Raw genomic sequence first — 22,927 nt, forward strand, 5'->3', positions numbered from 1 at the left:
ATATACTTTTAATAATATCAAAAACCTAATAGTTCTGAAAATAAAATACAAAAATATGAAATTATCCCAGCTGGGTGTAAAATAAACCAAATAACTTAATTTAAAAAATGCCCTAACAGGGGTCTGTTAAAACAAACCCTGGATTTGGCTCTATGACGACTCTGCCCTCTCCAATCCTGACTCCGGCTACATACCCCAACGATCCACTACTCTCCACTCCTAGACCCAGTAAGTACCATGTTTACGCTGTCCTCTATAACCCTGACCCGGCTTGCAAGACTATCCTACACTCTAGACGCACCCTCGCGGTTGTGGTCGGCGTTCTATATCAATCCCTACCTCAGCCCCCCGTTCACGCCTGGTTTGTGGTGAGCTACGCGTTACAAACAAATCCTCCCTAAGCCTGCTGATGAGAAAGCATATCGCACAGCAGATGCTAATGCCAATTATCGCCAATGGAGACATAGTATATGCTCGGCACCCCAAACCCACCTTGGCAAACTTGACACCATCTACAACTCAATATGCCATTTTTTTCTCCAATGCAACTACAACACACATCACTGCAAAATGCTCAAAGAACTAGATTGGTCATCACTCGAGTCTAGGCGCAAAGTTCACCTTTCCTGTCTTGCCTTCAAATACTTTCTGGGCAAGCTACCCGTGTATGGACAAGATCCTCACCCCTACCACATGCAGCACTTATCATCTGAGATCTGACTCCAAAAGACTGTTCATGGTCCCAAGGCTCAACAAAGTATCCGACCACTCCTCCTTCTCTTATCATGCACCCCAAAACTGGAACAACCTACCAGCTTAAGTTCTTTCAAAACCAAAGCTGTCTCACATTTTAATCTAGACTGTAACTGTTGCAAGCGACCATAATATATATTATTTTTTAGCTGTGCATGCAATGTCTTGTATATAATGTAAACCCTGTTCACTTATGTAACTGTATTTGTAACCATGTATTATTTGTCATTTTAACTCTATGCCCAGGACATACTTGAAAACGAGAGGTAACTCTCAATGTATTAAATCCTGGTAAAACATTTTATAAATAAATAAAGTGCCCATGCACAAAAAATACATGCATACGTTCTTCAGTTTAAGGACACATTTTTGTGTTAAATCCTAAATTCAGCCCTATCAACACCATCAAAAAAAAAATTCTGAGGAAAAATAATGTAATCTCTGAATCTCATCTCATACATCAAATATGGCACTATTCAAGTTTAAACTGAAAGTGTAAGAGCTGAAATTAAATAGCAAATGGATGATATCAAACTGCGAGCGACCATGAAAGAAAATACTCTAAAGAGAAAACCTATTCAATAAAGAAAGCAAATGAGTAATATTTTAAAAGGTCAGTGATCTTTATAGCATCAATTCCTCCCAGAAGCCTATATGAGTTTACCTCTTATAATGTTAGTATCTTGCCCCCTGGGCATGTCAAAAATTTTTAGTACTAAAATCATAATTTTCTTAATCTCTAGGTTATCGTGGTAACCTTTAGACTGCACTGGGCTTTTAGGAGAGCTTAATTATATACTCGCAAAGAATTAATATTTAAAAATGTGTATCTTCTTAACAGAGCATATTTAAAAAATAAAAATAGCCTTGGACAAGGCAAGGTGAGATCTATTAAAGTAAGGAAAGCAGATTGCTGCTTTAACCCCTTGAGAGCCCCATGATTTAGCTACTACATTAAGAGGTCTGGCACTCTCGGTGCCCCATGACGCAGTAGCCACAGTATGTCATGGGCGTTTTGCTTGTTTCCTAGAGGAGATCTGAATGGACAACGAATGGAAGAGGAGACTCGTCCTCTGTTCGCTTCAGCCCTCACGTGATCTCGCTGTGCATTAAGGGGGTGTGGCACAATGGTGCTCGACCCCTGAGACATTCAAAGAGTTAATGGAGGAGTCTAGAGTTGATTAAGGTGCAAAATGGAACTGGCCTTTGCAGCAGCCTAATGCTGTCCCAGGTGGTCACGGCGGCATGTGTGCCACACACCACATCACAGCCCTTTATGGGGCAGGCCCCAGTGGCTGTGTGTGTGTGGGGAGGAAGGGGGGCACGCAAAGCGCTGTGACGCATACACTGGCAAGGAAGAAAATAATTTTGTCTTCCCGTGCCGCGGTCATGTGGCGCACGCAGCCAGTGGCAGGGCAGATATGCCCCATCATGGCCATGCCCCCCATCCCCACCGATCGCGGCTGTAGTCTCTACACGCGCCACCATGATGCCAGGCGTGCGTGCAGCAGGGTGTACTGGGGCCGTAGCCTAAGGATATCCCATCCAATGATTTACTGTATGGGTGAATGAGCGGTCTAGTCGCAGTGTGGGCTGAATGTGAAGTGTTCAATTCGAAGTATCATCTCATTGTTGTGATCTTGGGTAAACCACTTCACATCCCTATATGTCAAGCTCCAGATAAGATTATAAACTGTAAGGGCAAAAACATTGGTATCTGGAAACAAAATATTGATATGTGATTATCATTATTAATTTAAATTTATATAGTTAAGTAATGTATAGTTAAATAAAGAGATCATTACAAAAACGTGTTCACATTAAATATTAATAACAAAATATATAGTAATCACTGCATAGATACTGGATTCTTTCAGGCTACGGGGCATATTATTGATCAAGGCAAAAGTGGTGTACTACTGGAACACATTTCCCCAGGATCAAATAAAAAATCATATTGCTTTACCTTTGATACATATGATGTAGAAGTTTTGCTCTAGAATTGCACTGCTTTGCCTTGATACTTAAAACCCAAATGAATCGTATTGCATCAAACATAAGACATTAATTTATCAAATTGCACTGCATTCCAACAGATCAAGAAATATGTAATTTATATTATCCAGCAAGAGCAAATTAAAATAATAATCTTAAAGCAATCATAACCTGCACAACATGAAAATGGCACCATTAAAAATGTGACGTGACTTTTTTTTATCTCTCTTTCCTTTCTCTAGTCAACAGTCTCCTTTCATATTTGCTTGTGAGAGTTCAGATAGACTTGCCACTTTTCCAAATGGGTTTTTTTTTTTTTTTTTTAAATGATTATCCATCCCCTCCCCATTCAAACTGAAAACCACACAGCTGAAGCATTGACTTGAAGGAGGAACAAATGCAGTGTACTGCCACTTGCAAATCAGCCCGCCCTTTCCACATTCAATCGTTCTTTCTATCGAATGGGTAACCACTTGTTCCACTCTCACACCCGGCAGTGCCTAAATCACCTTTTCTACTTATGATGTAGAAGCGAGCGGACATTGCACCTGCTACACCTCGATGACCAGTAGTTCATTAATACATTGGCAACTGATCAGGTAAGAAAAATGCCAACACCTATTGATTCATTCAACACTGCAAATACAGCTAAAGACTGGTGTAGGGCACAGGAGCAAATTATGTTGTCACCATGCAGATTTCTGCACAATAAATGGTGAAAACACCGCTACCTACCTGGTTATTGTGATTGTTTTTATATTCGAATCAATTCTAGTAGATATCAGATAAGCACTTAAATCTGTGCTAGCCACTTAGGCTGTTATTTAGAATCTGGCATCTCAACTGATATTTGGAGAATGGGTTGACTGTTTTTGCCATTTAATGACATTTAGCATGTGTTGCTTTGTGGGTTTAGCAATTGACCAACCGTTGGTATGTTACATTTGATCATTAGAAACTGTATATTTTCCTTAGTTTGAGTATGTAAATGTAGAAAGCTCCCGGGAAGTTACTAAATGTATTGAAGGGTTTGTGAATGTTATGAATAGTCCTCGTAATTACAATGCAGAGGAATTAAAGCTTGGATCAGCAAACGGAAAACCAGTGGAGAGAAAAAAAAACAAAAAATCACTTTTCCTCTATCATCCACTGTCAAACTTTTTTTTGTACATTGCATTGTACATTATTTTGCAGTGTAGATTGTCTGTGTTCTTACCTCTTGTAATCATAATGGTAGCACAGACAATCTACACTGCAAAATAAAGTTTTACAGTGGATGATAGAGAAAAAGTGATTTACCTTACTAAAAAGTGGGTACAGTACTATCAAAGTTCCCCGGCTGAAAAACTGGAGCAAAATAAAATGTACCACCTGGTGAAGAATGACATTTCCTATGAGATTATTTTCTTTGCTAAATCCGATGCAGTATTTTTGCTCCAGTTTTGCAGACTGGGAATATAATGCATATCCATCTACATTCTGCCGTAACCTCTGTCTGGAAACCATTTACAATGTTAGTGTGGCATCAATAAATGTTTGGTGGATGCTGGTGTGATAGTTATGGCTATGGAGTGAAATCAAAGAGGCATTTATAGAAAGCTGGTTCTTTCTTCCTTGCAAACAATCAACTCATTCTTTTTCCGCCTGATTAAGCCCAAACTTTCGTCTGCATTTCTCTAGGCAACAGCAATGCCTGAGTTAGAATTTCAGGAGAACATAGTGTAATCAAGTTAGAGTTGTAGTGCTTGGATTAAAACTAAAAAAAAGGAAATGTGCATACCAGAAAGGGGACTCTAGGTTTAGATTTTGTGTGGGATGTAAGATTTAAGGATAAAATTATTCTTTAAAAAAAAACAAAAAAAAAACCTGTTTGTTTGGACTCCAGGCTAGTCACTAGAATTTACTATATGAATGTGAAAGTTCAAAACTTGGGAGGAATAGCCGACAACAACATACCTTTTAATTTAACTTTTCATAGTCATGCTTACAATTTGTTTCCTAAAAATCTTGATTAACCTTACAGATGGCATGTTTTCAACACATGCAGCTGTGCCTGGAATACAGGTTAGAACAAAAGGCTGGATTTGTGTACTATGATAATCCTTTGTCCTGCTTTCAAAGCATCCCCATTATATGAATAAACCAGCAGGGTAACCCATGTCATGTGCTTGAAAATAGCTCAAATTACCTTTTGATTTGGTGTGGTTGGGAATGTACTCTAGGACTCTCCCTTATAAATCGGTCAGAGCTCTTTTTGTAAAGGACAGTCCGAGATCACCATTCTGTTGCAATTGTTTGATCTCTCTAGGGTAGATGATTCACTTTCCTTAACATGTTTGTAGTTTATAGAGGAGGCACTTTTCAATCAACCATGATATCAAAAGCATTGCTGAGTTAGTTTGAGATCAGATGCCAGGAGTGAAGTGGCTTAATTGGGTAATTTAAATAAATAAATAAAAAAAAAGCTTTCCATGAAATGTAAAACTATTTCAAAATGTAGTTGTCAATTGCAAAATCTAGAGGCTGCAATTGGGAATTTGTTTGTGGATTTAACATAATCTCTTGTGCAATTTGATCCTGGCCCTCTGGCACTGAAAATTTGTAAGTTATATTGAGTGAATGAAGAGTAATGGCAAGAGGGTTACAAAGTACCACTACTTTAAAGCAGCAAAACCTGTGAAATCTTATATTGGGGTTAAAAAAAAAATCAGTTCTGTAACGGTTTGTTTGTTTTATTATTTTTCTTCAACTCTTAATGCTTTTTTTTCATGAGTTTTTTTTTTTTTTTACAGGATCCCTTGATTTCTATAGCAGGGTTAGCCCACCTCCCAAGCACTGTAAGATCTTTGCAACACTTTCCTGTTTTGAGATAATTTGTAGCAATTATTCCCAGTAGTTTGAGCTATAAACTATAGCAATAGATAATATTACCTTTGGAATATAAGGGTACATTATAGCTGCTGACTTACACTGACTAAAGCAGCCATTTTGTTCAGCACAAAATCAGAATTTTGACCGATTTTTATAACACTAAACGATTGCCATTTTAGGTAAGGATGTAGAATTATACATTGTCACATGCATTCCATATATAAATAATAAAAAGATAAAAAAAATATTTAAAAAAAGAAACCGTTTCAGTTTTAAAGTGATTTATTTTTGGGGAAAAAAACTAAATTTTTCCTTGGTGCACAATTATTGTAAACATTTAAAAGCCGGCTCCATGAGTTTAGCCTTAATATTTAATAAGCGTGGGATTTTTTTCCCCTCAAAATCAGGAACAGTAGACTTACTTTAAGCAGCCTTTTAGTCATTTGCAATGTATTTTGTATGAGCTTTCTTGGAAATACCTTTTTTAGATATTTTCCATAAAAAAGGGAGGAAAAACATGCATGGTCTTTTCTTTAAGTAGATGGGGTTACTTTACTTTAAAGCAGGGGTGCACAAACTTTTTTTTGTCTGCGCCCCCCTGCCTGCTCGCACCCTCTCACTCCCCTCACCTTTTCTCTGCCGTTTTCTGACATCATGTGACTTCACATTCCCATGGCAATGAGATGTCATGTGATGCCGCGTCACCAGAAGGTGTCTGAGACAGGATAAGGGACTTGCAGAGGCCTCGTGTGCTCCGGCATTTATTTAAATGTTGCGAGGAGCATCTGTAAGCGCCACACACCCCTAGAAAATTTGTCACCCCCCAGTTTGCGCACCCCTGCTTTAAAGAACAGCCCTTTATATCCTTATTATTGTACATTTGGCTGAAAAAATTATATAGCGACACTGATTTTTCCTGCATGTTCTACTAAATGCATCAACTTAAAATACATTATTGCTATTGTTGGAGCATTCAGTGTTACTGTATATCTTATCACGCACTTGTCATTGAGGGCATCTTAAATGTTGACGTAGGAGGTTTGCAGTAATTCTAGAGCTCAGATTTGTTGCCATGTATGAAAATGATCAAGACGAAAAAATATTTGTGTATTTGTTCAATGTATTAATTCAAAGATGACGGATTATTTGTTTGTATTTTTTCACTAAATATTATACAAGCACAACGGAAGCAATGTATGTTACGGCACTTTATACACACCTGTTTTAATTGCAAACCAATTGTATTGTATGTCTTTATTTGTATAGCGCCATTGATGTACATAGCGCTTCACAGTAGTAATACACATGGTAATCATATAAATAACAAATATAAATAACAGGTCATGGGGTTAAGTGCTTCAGACATAAACATAACATTTAGGAAGAGGAGTCCCTGCTCAGAGGAGCTTACAATCTAATTGGTATGTAGGAGGTACGTACAGAGACAGGAGGGTGGAATTTTGGTAAGTGCTTCTGCTGGGGCCAAGCTCTATGCATCATGTGTCTAGTAATATTTACAGTGCTACTCATATGCTTCTTTAAGCAAGTGGGTCTTAAGGTGGGTCTTAAAGGTGGATAGAGAGGGTGTAAACTGTGCAGTGACAGGAGATACAGTACACAAAAAAATCATATTTCAAAAAATGAACTCCATGCTCCAAAACAACACATAGTGTATAGATAGGCTCCTGTCAAATAAAAACAATACTTAACATTGAATGGTTTGTGTCCCATTTGGTCACATCTCTATTAAAAACTATTTATATTCATAAAGAAATAAAACGTGACAGGCAATACATAATTAATCTATGCAAATGCATAAAAATAAGCAGGTGCATCAAAATGGACACATGTTTTAAGGAAGTTCATAGCAAGTTTACTAGATTTTGCAAATTGATTTTTTTAAATTGTACTAGCTGTAAATTAGTATCCCCTAACAGAGAGGGCAAGCAAAATAAACCATATTTTTATTATGCAGTAACAACAATAACCCTGCATATTGTTATTATAACTATTAATTAAACACATCATATTTGACAATGGAAGACAGATTTCAAAATGATAAAGCCATGTTGCCCTGTATATTGCTGCTAGCACCAGTGAGACGTTTGGGTAGTATCTGCATGAACAATTAGGAGGAATTAAGTTATTAGTGAGATATTGAACACATGCATAAACCTCTCTGAAAAGTTCTGGATCACGTATAAGAATCCTGAAATTTACAAGTTTCTTACATTTAACATGTGTTGAAAGTAAAGTTTGATGTGCATTAAGACACATACTGAGCTTTGATGCATATAACCCACTATGGTAGTGTTGTGCCACAGTTTGTGAGAGCACAAACAAACAAAAAATCTAGAATAGTGCACACCTCCAGTTAATTTGCATGTACTAAAATAAAACAGAAATATTATGTAAAATCCATTATTTTGTTGGTGCTGTGTACTGTATATAAGTGTGTGCTAATAGTGAATAGTGAATCCCTTTGATGTTTAACAGACACTTAATATATCCCCAAAAAGACTGATAATAGTCTGGTGCCAGGGATTGTGATTAGGTTCATTTTAATAGTACTCTATCTGTGGATCTTTCTACTAAATGTTTGCCCATATAGTTATAGTATGTTGCCGTTATGAAGAACAAAAAAAGGGATAATTAGGGAGATTGAATAAATAGAGATTCGAGGTGATCATCTGATAGAGGTACAGGTAGTCTTCGCTATCCAACGTTTCACTTAACAACGAATGGCATATCCAATGCTTTACAATTTCAACCCTATGGGCCATTTTTTTTTTCCAACGATGTTGAAATTCCTTAATGTTGGAGGAAAGGGGATTTCACCAGCAACAAAGTAAAGGGTTCTTTACAGTAAGTGCAGTTAAAATGTGGAATTCATTACCCATGGAGACTGTGATTGCAGATACAATAGATTTGTTCAAAAAAGGGTTGGACATCTTTTTAGAAAGGAAAAGTATACAGGGATATACCAAATAAGTATACATGGGAAGGATGTTGATCCAGGATTAATTCGATTGCCAATTCTTGGAGTCGGGAAGGAATTTATTTTTCCCCTTAATGGGGTTTTTTGTTTGCCTTCCTCTGGATCAATAAGTAAGTATTGATATAGGATAAAGTATCTTGTCTAAATTTAGCATAGGTTGAACTTGATGGACGTACGACTTTTTTCAGCCTCATCTACTATGTAACTATGTAATGCCGGAATACGTTATCCGACGCCTGAATGCGTTATACATTGCTCACCGCCACTGATTAACGTGGAACTCACTTTACAACGGTTTCACTATCCAATGCTACTTCCAGAATGGATTCCGTTTGATAACCGAGGACTGGCTGCAGGTTGCGGCTGACGTGCGTCAGCCGTGATGCCGTGGTATGCGTCATGAGGGCCTTGAGACGATCCCTGCGGTGTCTCCCCTTCTAGTAATGCAGCGCCTGGGTGCATGTTGTGACTGAATGGCATCGCGAGATGCGTGATGGGGCGGGACCGTACGCCGATCCTCACAAGGCTGAAGTTCCCTGTATCGTACCTTGTGGTCATACCTCCTTTTTGTTATTTTTGTTCAGCTTTTTGGTGGCTTTTACCGCCAACTGATATGCTCTACGGAGGTTATCCTGGAGTCTTTACACATATTTGTAGTGACTAAGAAAAAAGATTGGTGTATATAGCGCTAACAAAACTATAAAGTGTATATACACAATGCAAACACAATGTGACAAGTGGCTAACTACAGGACGGCTGCCAGGAAAACCTAACCCAAACACAGTTAGAAAAAAACACAGAGATAGCAATACAGACCGGCGCCTTAATGTCCAAAACTGAAATGAGTCCAAAGATGTACTGCAGTGTCCAAAACGCTGATCCGGTAGAAGGACTGCAAACTCCACAACAGCACATGTGGTATTATGCAAGGGAGATAAAGAGAAAGATCATAGCGTGACACTGCAATCTAAAAACATATAACTCATACATACAAGACATACATGACTAACAACACTGACAGAGAGGCTGACAATAAAACAGAGATTTATTTAGACAATAACTAAAAACGGATAGAGCTATGGAGCAGGTCTAGGGTCCAGTGTGTAAAACTGGAATCCTACTTACAGCAATCCAGAAAGGTACAAGCGGTATGTGAGATATGCAGTTCTTTTTCAGCTTCTCCTGGGCGCGTGGTGCTGCTGTAATGGCCGCCGGCGCTTCCTCCGGTTACTCTCGGGCTCGGCGTCCCTGCAGGCCAAACCTCGCGAGATTTTTCGTCAGAAGTGACGTCACTCGCTAGGTGGAGCTACTCGCCGCCGCTTACTCCTGTCTGCACGTCTACACCATTTGCAAGGGCTGGAAATGGATGCTGTGATCTGCTCCTTTGCTGCTCTCTATCCAAATGATCTCTAGAACACCCAACGCGTTTCGTGCACATGCGCACTTCTTCAGGGGCTCGTACTACATATTTGTAGTGAGTCATGTTCGGTACACCGTCAGTAGGCACTCTTAGCCGGATGTCCACCCATATCAATGGTGGTCCCTGATATTGCCATCTGCTGCCGTTACCTACTGCTAACCCTGCCGTGCGGCTGCTCCCCTAAAAGCATCTTTTGAATTTGCCGCCATTGGACTACACGCGACCGTGAAGAGCAGGAGAATCTGCGGCTCCATCTGTCCTGTGCCGGGCGCTTCTGCGCATGTACGAACTGCTAAGGACAGAAGCAGGACATTCAGTCAGCGTTCCCTGCCCCTGCGATAGCGTGGATGAATGCTTCCTCCATAGCTGACAACTCTAACACGTGGCAGATGCTGGAGAAAGGTTTGGGAGCTGTGCCAGCTACTATGAGAGGGGATACTCTCTAAATATCTTCTGTTGTATACCATCTTGGCTCCGGTATGCGGGCAATTCGGCCAGATATCGTTTGGGACCTTTACCTTGTCATAATTGTCTTGTATGTTTTTATAATGTATTAAATATATCTTTTTAGTCTACTGTGTGTTTCAGCAACATTGTTAGTCTTTGTTTGTTTGTTGTTTTTAGTGTTAAACAGTATTGTACTATGTTTTTCTTTTTCTTATTTCATGCTTGATCACCATCTGCTGAGATCATCATTGAATTATCCTATCATCATCCGGTTGTATATTTATTTATTTATTTATTTATTTATTTATACGTATTTGTTTAGCGTCAGTGATACCATTTCAGTACCATTGCTCTTGTCTGACTGGGGGTCAGAGGTGTATCGAGGCTGCTTTACTCTATTAATATATTTTTTACACTATATATATATTTTTACATTTTGTTGTTAGCGCTACCTATTGTTTATTTTTTATTAGGATGTCCACCCATAGTCGTACCCTGTGGATTCATGCCTGGAACAATTGTAGGCATGTACTAGAGGCTCGACATTCATGCTCCAACCGGCCTTCTCAGAGTCCTGTAGTGTTCCTAACAAGTCTAGTAAGGGCATCTCCTTCAGGATGATAGGGAGTTGTGTGAGACTTCTCGAAGCTTCAGGAGCTCTTTGATCAACTTGCTCTCGAAGTCTCTCCCTTGATCGGAGTGCATCCAATTAGGTAACCCGTAATGGATAAAGCACTTCTCCCACAGTACTTTGGCTACTGTGAGAACTTTCTAGTCCTTGGTGGGGAACGCATGAGCGTATCAGGTGTAATGGTCTGTTACTACAAGAACGTTCCCAATACCCTTCGAGTCTGCCTCGATGTATGGAAATCAATACAGACTAGGTCCACGGGACCAGAGCTCTTTAAGTGGCCCATTGGGGCTGCGTGTGTAGACAGTGTTTTTCACTGTATGCACCGCAGACACCTCTGGCAATGGTGCTCCACCGATTCCCACATCTTGGGCCAGAAGAACGATCTCTTAAAATTCCAAATGTTTTATTTACTCACAAATGTCCATGATCATCATGCAGGGGACCGTAGGACGTGGTACTGCAACCTTCTGGGCAGGATTACTTGTCTCCTATCGGGGTGGTTGTGATAGACTAGCCTTCTCTGCCGAGTTATCCCTTATGTGGAACTTGTCCTATTCCCTCATGATAATGCCGACCATGTCGCGTGAGCATGCTTCACTAAGGAAGAGTTGTTTTCTTGGATGGCCCGGCGTATGGCTTAGCCGCCGGGTCTCGCATCTAGTGTATCACTAGCTCTTTCCAGCTCATTATAGTATCTTGGGTTATGGGCATGCCTTCTGGGTGGTAGTATGCTTCAAGAAGTGCCTTCGACTGACATCCCAATGAGCCCACCATCCCAATGAGCCCACCACTCTGAGTTCTGAGAGAGCCACTTTGTCCTCCACTATTGCTGCTGTGGAGCACATTGCCTAAATCCCAGGGTCAGGAATCTCTTCCCACTCACCTTCGTCTGATGTTGAACTCCGTGCAGGCCTTCTGGACAGAGCGTCGGCTCTGACATTCAAGGGCCCTGGCTTGTACTTCAGGGTAAACGCATAGTTAATTGTAGGGTGTAGGAGCAAAAAAAAAAAAAAAATACTCTGATCTGGTGCTCAAAAGGAACCCCCAGTTTCACTGAATATATGAATTGGTTTATAATTATATATTTTGATATAGTACTGCTACTTTTTCAAACTTTTAGTTGATTATTTCTGTTTCATTGAATGATTTTTATTTTTTTTAGGGAAATAGTTTTAGCAATTTTGCATGAGTTTTGTATAATATTACTTTTGCAAGTATTTATGTCTTTATTTTCAATTTTGGGTTGATTATTTAACCTCAATTTCATTACTTGGTTAGATGTCCTTCATATGACATCATACTACATATACATATGTTATGTGTTTAATTATACAAAGTTTTCTCTTGCAGCTTGTGTCTTGCTCACCTTAGCATTAATTAATAAAGAGTAATGGTTGGTTCTTTACTGCTTGTTTTTCATGGGAGGTTCTATATAGAGACACACACTGTGCTGTAACATCACTCTTTGATAAAGCACTTTGCATGTGAAACACATTAGTGTCAGCTTCTGTACTACTCTTCTTGTTTTATCTATCAATAAACACTTTTTTTTGGTCACCACATTCCCTCTTTTTGTATCTGCTGTGCACCTGCATTTTTTCCTTCGTGGATCCTTCTCAGTAAACTGGTAGACAGAGCAGCCAACCACCTGTGGCCAGTGGCATCCAATTTGGCAGAGGTCAGGATGTAGGTCTACGGATTATGGTAGTTTCGCACCTGAAGGAGATCCATGGAGATAATCATATCATTTATCTACAACAGCCCACTTGAGCGCTAGAAATTCCAGTTTGTGAACTGGGTAGTTCTGTTCACTTGCCGTCAAGCTGCGACTAACATATGCAACCGGCCTGAGGCCTGCAGGGTATTTCTGATGTAATACAGCTCCCAGCCCATTGAAGCTGGTGTCCATATGCAGGACATACAGTTGCTCCGGATCTGCATAGGCCAACATGGGAGCTTCAATGAGACTCTTCTTAAGCACTGTGAAGGCCTTCTCAAAGGCGGAAGTCCACTTGTCTCTGAACGGGGTCGCTGCTTTGTGCTTCAGATCTTCCGGATAGATTCTCAACAGGTTGTTGAGGACCTTGGCCTTGCTGGAGTACCCCTCCTACAAATCTTCGGTAGTATCCGCAAAACCCCAGGAAGGATCGGAGCTCCATCACGTTTTCTGGTTTGGGCCAGTTCACTTGCCAGGGTCTCCTAGATATCATGCTCCTAGCCATAGTTCCTTTCTCTGTCTACCGGGTGTGCTGCTGGTTTCTGTCTGCTCTGGGGTTGCTCTGTCTCCTCTTGTTGCTCCTGTCCTCTGTCCTTATAGTTTCCTGTTCCTCCCCAACCTTTGTTTTATGTCCAGACTCCCTCTGCCCTGATCTGTTTCTGCTTCTATCTATCTATCTATCGCTTTATATAGTGCCATTAATGTGTATAGCGCTTCACAGCAGTAATATGTGACAATCATATAAATAGTAAATTATATAAATAACAGGGTAGAAGTGCTTCAGACATAAAAATAACATTTAGGAAAAGGAGTCCCTGCTCTGGAGAGCTTTCAATCAAATTTTGTTGGTAGGAAGAACATGCAGAGACAGTAGTAGGGCATTCTGATAAGTGCGTCTGCAAGGAGCACAGGTTAATGTATGATGTTATTTATCAGCCATGGAGCTACTCATATGCTTCCTTAAGCAGGTGTGTCTTAAAGGTGGATAGAGAGGGTGCTAGTATGATATTGAGGGGAAGGGCATTCCAGAGGTGTGGGGCAGTCAGAGATAAGGGTTTAAGGCGGGAGAGGGCTTTAGATACAGAAGGGGTAGAGAGAAGACATCCTTGAGTAGAACGCAAAAGCCGGGATGGGTGAATAGCGACAAATTAGAGATGAGATGTAAGGAGGAGTAGAAAAGTGTAAAGCTTTAAAAGTGATGAGACCATAGAGGGGTCGGTAGCCACTCCTTCTGTGGACACGAAGTGACCCACATAGGTGACTGAAGTGCGGTAGAAGCGACATTTGTCCAGGGACAACTTTAGGCCCTCTTCTCCCAATCTATCCAGGACCTACAGAAGGCGTTTTTCGTGCTCTTCTAACGTCCGTCCGAACACGATGATATCGTCCAGATAGACCAGACATTCCTGGGGTTTCATGTCCCCGATGGTCCTTTCCATTAGTTTCTGGAAAGTTGCAGGTGCACCACAGATGCCTTGAGGCATCCGGGTGAACTAGTAAAACCCGAGGGGGCAGACAAATGCAGGCTTCTCCTGGTCTTTGGGGCTCTTGGGTACTTGGTAGTACCCAGACCTCAGTCAGGTTCAGCATGCTGAACCACTTACGGCCGGATATGGATCTCTTCAATCCGCGGCAGAGTTTATTGATCCGGGACCATGCACCGATTCAGGGTGTGGTAGTTCACAGCAGAAAACACCTAGGCGCATGGATCCATTCTTTTTCTGCACTACCACAATAGGGGCGGCATAGGGGCTACGTGATTCAGTCACGATGCCCACTGTCTCCTCTTTCAGGACGTCCCTCACGTCATCCACATCTGTAGGAGCTATGCATCTGGAACGCTCTCGGAATGGAGTGTCATGATTCAGTCGGATCGTGTCTTGAGCACTCTTGCTGCAGCCCACATCCATTTCACGGGTGTAGAACACATCTTTGCATTTGGCCAACTTGTCATTCAGTCGCTTCTTCCATTCCGGTGGTAAGGACGATTCACCAAAGTCAAATTGTAATCCGGGAGGGGCTTCCCAGACGGTAGCCGAATTCACATGAGCTAGAGATTCTACTTGAACCATTGGGAATATTCGACCCAGAGCTTGACCGACGTCAAACCGTATAGGGTGAGTTGAGATGTTCTGTATGGTCACATTAAACCGGCAAGGAAGTGAAGACTTCCACTCCATTTCTTGCACCACCTTGAACCCTCTCTTGGTATCCTCTTCGGGCATGGTCTCTAGTGAAAAGTACCAGTTGGCTTCATTGCGGCCAGGGTAGTTAGGTACGGCAGCCATGTGTCTCACTCCCCCTGGTGGAATCTCTGTCGACCCCTTCTCAAGGTTGAAGAATTGCCCAAACCCTTCTTGGACAGAGATTCTGTAGCACTCCTCTTTGAATACTGAATGAATCCGCACAGACAATAAGGGTAATTATGATGGGGGAATTTGGATGTTCCCAGAGTTGGGACATACCAAGGCTTCCACTTCCATGGGGTGGGTTTTGTTGGTGTTAAGCTGCAGTATATCCAACCGTACTTGAACCATGCCATCAATGGGGTTGTCTTCGCTACTACGGCCCCACAACTTCATGTTCTCTGCCGACTGCATAGGCAGAAGCTTAAGGTGCAGATCGTAAAATGGCTGGTAGGTGATGCTCACTTGAGACGCAGTGTCCAGCAATGCGGATGTAGCAATGCATAGATTCCCTTCACTAATACTCATACTATGGCCTCAGGTTCAACTCGGTTGTAGGCATCCTGTTGGTGTTCCTGTTCGGGACTAGGCACAGGGGCACTATCCAAGGACGTGGACGGCTGCTCCTCTGGGTGAAGGCCATGGCTCCGGGGGTGGGAGTTGTCGACTTTGGACAGTCCCATGCAAAGTGACCTTCTTTGTCACAGGTAAAGCAGCAGTTACATCGGGTCTCACTTGAGCCAGGATTAGAGGCCGAGCTTCGAGGCATTCGGGGAGCTTGGCGTGGAGGTTCCAGAGGGATATCCTCCTCTGGATTCACCTTCGTACTGGGTTTCTTGGAGCGGTTCCTTTACTCCCTCCTTTGGAAGATCCCAGAGACGTCCTTGGAAGTATGGGCTCACATGATAGCCTCTTGATCTTGTACTTGATCCATTAGGTCTTCCAAATTAGGAGGATGCTCCGTTGGAAATGGTGCAGCTGAACCTGATGGTGACTGGGCCCATAGGCAACGCTCCCCGTAGAAGTTGTTTGGTTCGGATGTCGTCTAGATCAGAAACGGATAATGTTCTTATTGGCCAGGGTCCATAGTGCCAATTGAAGCCGTCGGAGGAAGTCCGATAATTCTTCCTCCCCCCCCCCCTTTTGAGTGAGGGCGTGGAACTGTGCCATTAGTGATGGCATCATCCTTAACAACGCGGTATAATCTCACTATATAGGCGGCTGGGGGCCGCAAGCACTTCACGATCTGCTGCCTTTTGACTGCGTTACAGCAGGACCATGCTGACAGTACTTGCCCCACGTGGCCTTTCCACTCCTCAAACTCCTCTTCTCCTAACGGCGTAGGCCGTACTCCAGAGAGAGCCTTTAGCTTGAGATAGTGGTGGGCTTGGGATTACTGTGCAAGCTTGTCAGCCAGTTGCTGCTTGACCTCCCCGAAGTCCGAGTCTCTGGAGCAGTGGCTTCAGGGAATGTGGTCTGCCGTGCAGTGGCTCAGGGGCTTACAACAATTTGGCCAAAATGTTAAACTAAAAGACCATTTTATTTAATAGATATTTATACATATATATTTAGGCACTGTACCGTGTATGAGTTTCACTGGACGTGCACTGAGCTCTGTCTGTGTTTTATGTTTTGTCTCTGGTTTTAAATGCATAGACCATAGCATGGTAGTAAAGGCTACATCAATGAATGAACAAATACCCTTATCTCAGGGCCAAAACAGCCAAGGCAAACAGGGCCGCCAAGAGGGAGGGACAAAGGATACTGCTGGGTGCCAGTTAAACAAAAAATGTGCCGGGTCTCCCTATTGGCAGCACCGGAAGTCAGCAGCTGGCCTATGATGCCGGCTTCAGAGGGAGGCCCGGCGCGTGTGGGAGCCGCCTCGTGGGATAGGTGCCTGCTGCCGGGCCCTACCCCCTTGCAGCACCATGACCGGGCCACCCCCTGCGCATCGCCCTCCCTGCAGCATTGCTCCCACCACCGGGACACCCCCTGCGCATCGCCCCCCCCTGCAGCACTGGGCCACCCCCTGCAGGCTGCAGCATCGCAGCCCTCCCCAGCCTCATCCAGACGGCTGCAGCACCGGGCCACCCCTTGCAGGCTGCAGCATTGCCACCCCCCCCACCTGCTGGACCGTGCCCCTCCCTGCAACATCGCCCCCCCCTGCAGCAGCAGCCTTACGAGTCCCCAGCCTCATGCAGCTGGCTCCTCACTCCCCCCCCCCTACCGGCATCCACCTTCCCCCCCCCCCCCCCCTACTGGCATCCACCTTCTCCCCTCCCCCCACCCCCCTACCGGCATCTACTGGACCCGGCTTGATCATCCATAAGGTGTCTTTTTTTAAATATGTATTGGGGGGCTTGGGGGAATTTTTATATGTATTGGGGGGCTTGGGGGGATTTTTATATGTATTGGGGGAATTTTTTTATGTATTGGGGGCTTGGAGTTTTTTTATTATTTGTGTGTGTATATGTGTGTATATATATATATGTATATATATATATGTGTATATATATATATATATATATATTGTGACAAACGGCTTACTCCGGGGCTCCGTCGTTTGTCCGGGACTGTTTAGAACACGGTCTTTTAGGGTAGGTTAAATGATGAGGCGTCACGTACTGTTCCTTTAAACAGGCTATGCCTGGTTTATTCAGTCCCAGGCACTGAGACTGCCACAGTGCATACAACAGAAAACAGATCAAAACAAAAGCTGCTCACCTGAGCGATAACTTAACTTAGATATCCCTGACTCAGGGTTGGAAGTGGCTTTTCCACTCCCAACAACAAAACAAGGTACTTTTGCAGTCTTACACAAATGAACAGAAAGATTGAACCTGTTTGGGGAAGAGGCTTCTCCCCTCTGTAGTTCAGCAGCCTTCCAGCCTCCTGGCTCTTGTGGAGAGACCAGAGCAAACAGGAAATCAGTCTTTCATACCTGATTCCTAATTAGCATGACAGGTGACAGAAATCAGGCAGCAGACAAACTCTGGTCTGGATCTCTCATCCCTCAGTTCCAGCGCTTGCCAAACTGTGGGATGGAGTGTATGTATTATAAGGCTGCACTCCCAGGCCAAACAGGATAGAAACTGTCTAGTATCCTGGGAGCCCTATATACGGAATTTATTACCATCCCCTGGTTTCTGTCACATATCCTCCCCCCCAGCTCAGACCTCGAGGGATGAGCGACCATGGATATTAGGGAGTGCATCCTTGACAACCCGTCAGCATTGCCATGTTTGTGCCCTGACCTGTGTTCCACAGAAAATTTAAAGGGTTGTAGGCTTAGGAACCACCTGGTCACTCTAGCATTCTTTTCTCTGTTTTGACACATCCAGGTAAGGGGTGCATGATCTGTGACCAACCGGAATTTTCTCCCCAACAGATAGTATTTGAGCGTCTCTACAGCCCACTTTATTGCGAGACACTCTTTCTCTACTATGGAGTAATTTTTTCTCCTGGGGATTTAGTTTCCTACTTAAATAAAGGATGGGGTGCTCCTCACCTTGAGACTCCTGGGAGAGTACCGCCCCCAGCCCTACCTCAGATGCGTCGGTTTGGACTACGAACTCTTTGGAGAAGTCAGGTGTGACCAACACTGGTTGGGCACAGAGAGCTTCTTTCAGGCTTCTAAAGGCCTGTTCGGTTTCCGGGGACCACTTTACCATTAGCGGTCCTCTTGCTTTTGTGAGGTCAGTTAGTGGGGTTGCCTTAGTTGCAAAATTGGGAATAACCCTTCTATAGTACCCAATTAACCCCAAAAAGGTCCTTACTTGTTTTTTTGTAACTGGCCTTGGCCAATTTTGTATCGCCTCCACTTTGAGTGTTTGGGGTTTGAGTAAACCTCTGCCAATAGAATATCCCAGATACTTGGCCTCCTCCAGACCAATAGTGCATTTAGCGGGGTTAGCAGTTAGTCCAGCAGACCGGACTGCGTCAAGCACAGCTTGGACCTTTGGAAGGTGGGATTGCCAATCTTCACTATGGATTACCACATCATCCAGGTAGGCGGCAGCATACCGAGCATGTGGTTTTAAAATTTTATCCATCATTCTTTGGAATGTGGCGGGAGCTCCATGTAAGCCAAAAGGCAACACCTTATACTGAAAGAGGCCGTCTGGGGTTGAGAAGGCTGTCTTTTCTTTTGCCCTTTCTGTGAGGGGAACCTGCCAGTACCCTTTTGTTAGGTCTAGGGTTGTGAGATATCGGGCTTTGCCCAGTCTCTCTACAAGTTCATCTACCCTGGGCATAGGATAAGTATCAAATTTTGACACCGCGTTTAGTTTCCGGTAGTCATTACAAAACCTTGTTGTACCATCTGGCTTTGGGACTAAGACTATAGGGCTGTTCCACCCACTTTGGGATTCCTCAATTACACCTAGTTTTAGCATTTTTTTAACCTCTAAACTTATAGCCTTTCTTTTGGCCTCTGGGATTCGGTACGGTTTAAGGTTAACTCGGACCCCCGGTTCAGAGACTAGGTCATGTTCAATTACGCTAGTTCTACCTGGCCGTATAGAGAAGATTTCTTTGTTTCTTCTCACTAAATTCTGAACCTCTCGTTTCTGATGAACAGACAGGGTTTCAGCTATGCTAACCTCTGGGTCAGTTTCTTGATTCTCTGACGGACCTGGGGGTACTAGGGTTAACAAGACTTCTCTATCTTTCCAGGGCTTGAGTAGGTTTATATGGTAAATTTGCTCAGGTTTCCTCCTACCTGGCTGTCTTACCTTATAATTTACTTCTCCCACTCTTTCCAAGACCTCATATGGCCCATGCCATTTAGCAAGGAATTTACTCTCCACGGTGGGAACCAGAACTAGTACCCTATCACCTGGAGAAAAAATTCTGACCCTAGCACCCTTATTATATGTATTCCTCTGTGCTTCTTGAGCTTTCTCCATGTGTTCCCTCACTATGGGTAGGACTGCAGCAATGCGGTCCTGCATCTGGGCAACATGCTCTATTACACTTCTGTAAGGGGTAACCTCGTGTTCCCAAGTCTCTTTGGCTATATCCAGTAAGCCCCTTGGGTGTCGGCCATACAATAGTTCAAACGGGGAGAAGCCTGTGGATGATTGGGGAACTTCCCTAATGGCAAATAACAGGTACGGTAACAAACAATCCCAGTTTTTCCCATCTTTATCAACCGCCCGCCGTAACATGCTCTTTAAGGTTTTATTGAACCTTTCCACTAAACCATCTGTTTGTGGATGATAGACTGAGGTTCTGAGATGCTTGATTTTTAGGAGTTTACATAGCTCTTTCGTTACTTGGGACATAAATGGTGTTCCCTGGTCAGATAGAATCTCTTTAGGAATCCCGACCCGGGAAAACAGAACTACTAACTCTTTTGCTATGTTTTTAGCTGAGGTGCTACGTAGGGGAACTGCCTCCGGATATCGGGTGGCATAATCTAATATTACCAATATATGCTGATGTCCCCTAGCAGACTTTATTAGGGGTCCTACTAGATCATAGCAATCCGGTCAAATGGTACCTCTATTATGGGAAGGGGTACCAATGGGCTGCGGTACGCCTTGAACGGGGCGGTGATCTGACATTCTGGGCATGAGGAACAATAATTCGTAATTTCTGCCAGAACCCCAGGCCAATAGAAGCTTCGGAGAACCTTTTCTTTTGTCTTTTCCACCCCTAGGTGTCCCCCCAATGGATGACTATGTGCGAGGTGTAATACTACGTTACGGAATGTCTGTGGTACCAACAATTGTTTAGTTGTAACTGATTTCCTTTTATCAACCCGATATACTAGGTCGTTCTCTACCTCGAAGTAGGGGTAAGCAAGTGACCTATCTGGTTGGCCAGGAGTACTATTCTGGTCCCGTATATTTCCCCTTGCTACCGCTAATGTGGGGTCCTCCCACTGGGCCTTCTTAAAACTCCCAGGACTGACCTCTAGGTCAGCGAGGGTCTTATCCGGTTCTGGGGTGGTAAGTGTCTGCTCAACATCTTGATTTGGGGTATTCCCTACCAAAGTAGTGATGGGGAAGGGAATTTTACAGCACTCCTCCTTTTCCCCCTTCTTATTTGGGCCCTCGTCAACCTCCATTTCTGAAAAAGGGAAAGGATTTGTTTCTTCTAATACTTCGTTATGGTCCGCTATTGAACTCTGGGCGCTATTCTGAGCGGGGGACCACATTTTTAGAAAATGGGGAAAGTCGGTCCCTATTAACACATCATGTGCCAGTTTGGGTACAATACCCACCTTGAAATCTAAAGAACCAAACTCTGTTTCAAAAAAAACATCAACAGTGGAATATTCATGATTATCCCCATGTATACAACAAATTGCCACTCTTTGTGAACTGTTTCCCTGTTTCTTCTTAATGGGCAAGAGGTATTCGGACACTAGTGTGACCATGCTCCCAGAGTCAAGAAGTGCCCGAACCCTCTTACCATTAACCTTTACAAATGCCCACAGATGGTTATTCAAGGGGTCCTCTGGGCTAGGGCCCATACATTGGGACAACAGCGAATAAGGTTCCACGCTGTTGCATTGCATGGGCTCATCATTTAGTGGGCAGATTTTTGCTGTGTGGCCCCTCTCATGACAATTTACACATTTAGGTACATAGTCTGTGTCCCACTTAGAGCCTTTTCCTGGCTCCCCATGTTGGCTATTGCCCTTAGTGTGCGAACCACTGTTGCTTGTGCTGCGTGAAGGGGGTCGCCGCTCTTCAGCGCCCCTTAACCCCGGTACCCTTTTACCGTCTCTGGAAGAGTCCTGGAACCTCGGGTAGTGGGGTTGCTCCACGACTGTGGGTTGCGGGTGCTCTTCTGCTGCATTGTACCTTTCTACGAGGGCCACAAGCTCATCCGCATTGTGGGGGTCACTCCGACTGACCCAACGGCGTAAGGCAGAGGGAAGTTTCCTCAAGAACTGGTCCATGACCAACCGTTCCACGATGTGGCTGGCTGAGTTGATCTCGGGTTGTAGCCACTTCCGGGCGAGGTGGATGAGGTCATACATCTGGCTTCGGGTGGCTTTATCCATCGTGAAGGACCATGCGTGAAACCTTTGGGCGCGAACAGCCGTGGTTACGCCGAGGCGGGCGAGGATCTCGAACTTCAATTTTGCATAGACGTTAGCTTCGGCTGGCTCTAGATCAAAGTAAGCCTTCTGGGGTTCGCCGCTTAGGAAGGGTGCGATTAGACCAGCCCACTCAGCTTCTGGCCATCCCTCTCTCTGTGCCGTGCGTTCAAACGTGAGAAGATAGGCTTCCACATCATCCGAGGGTCCCATCTTCTGAAGGTAGTGGCTTGCCCTGGTCATTTTCGGAACTGGGGCTGCCGCTGCCAGTGGAAGGTTACTGATAGTCCCCCTCAGGATCTCGAGTTCCTGCTGTAAGCCCTGAGCGAACCGCTGTTGCTCCTCTCTCAGCAAGCGGTTTGTCTCTTGCTGGTTTGCATTCGCCTGTTGCTGGTTGGCATTCGCCTGTTGCTGGTTGGCATTAATCTCTTGCTGGGCTATTAGCAGCTGTTGCTGGGCTGCATTCGTCTGCTGCTGGTTTGCATTAGTTTCTTGCTGGGCTATTAACAGCTGTTGCTGGGTTTCATTCACGTCTTTCTGGGCAGCGACATTGCGTACCAGCGCACCCACCATGTCTTCCATCTTGTTTGCAGAGGATGAAAAAAACTTTTTTTTTTTTTTTTTCTTTCAAAGTTCTTCAACCCGCAGACCCCCTAGTGCTCTGCCCGCATTCTCCACCATATGTGACAAACGGCTTACTCCGGGGCTCCGTCGTTTGTCCGGGACTGTTTAGAACACGGTCTTTTAGGGTAGGTTAAATGATGAGGCGTCACGTACTGTTCCTTTAAACAGGCTATGCCTGGTTTATTCAGTCCCAGGCACTGAGACTGCCACAGTGCATACAACAGAAAA

The 22,927-nt window shown here is 43.7% G+C and overlaps 1 protein-coding gene across 1 annotated transcript in view; it reads left to right on the top strand.

Annotated features, from left to right (window-relative positions):
• The first annotated feature begins 3,095 nt into the window (after positions 1-3,095).
• PLEKHG4B (pleckstrin homology and RhoGEF domain containing G4B) overlaps positions 3,096-22,927 on the top strand; it is a 378,808-nt gene continuing 358,976 nt past the window's right edge. Inside the window, exon 1 of the mRNA XM_075586405.1 lies at positions 3,096-3,347. The gene's annotated coding sequence lies outside the window, so the exon portion shown is untranslated. The remainder of the gene's footprint in view (positions 3,348-22,927) is intronic.

The sequence above is a fragment of the Ascaphus truei genome, chromosome 2 (genome assembly GCF_040206685.1).
Source record: "Ascaphus truei isolate aAscTru1 chromosome 2, aAscTru1.hap1, whole genome shotgun sequence".
NCBI lineage: Eukaryota > Metazoa > Chordata > Amphibia > Anura > Ascaphidae > Ascaphus > Ascaphus truei.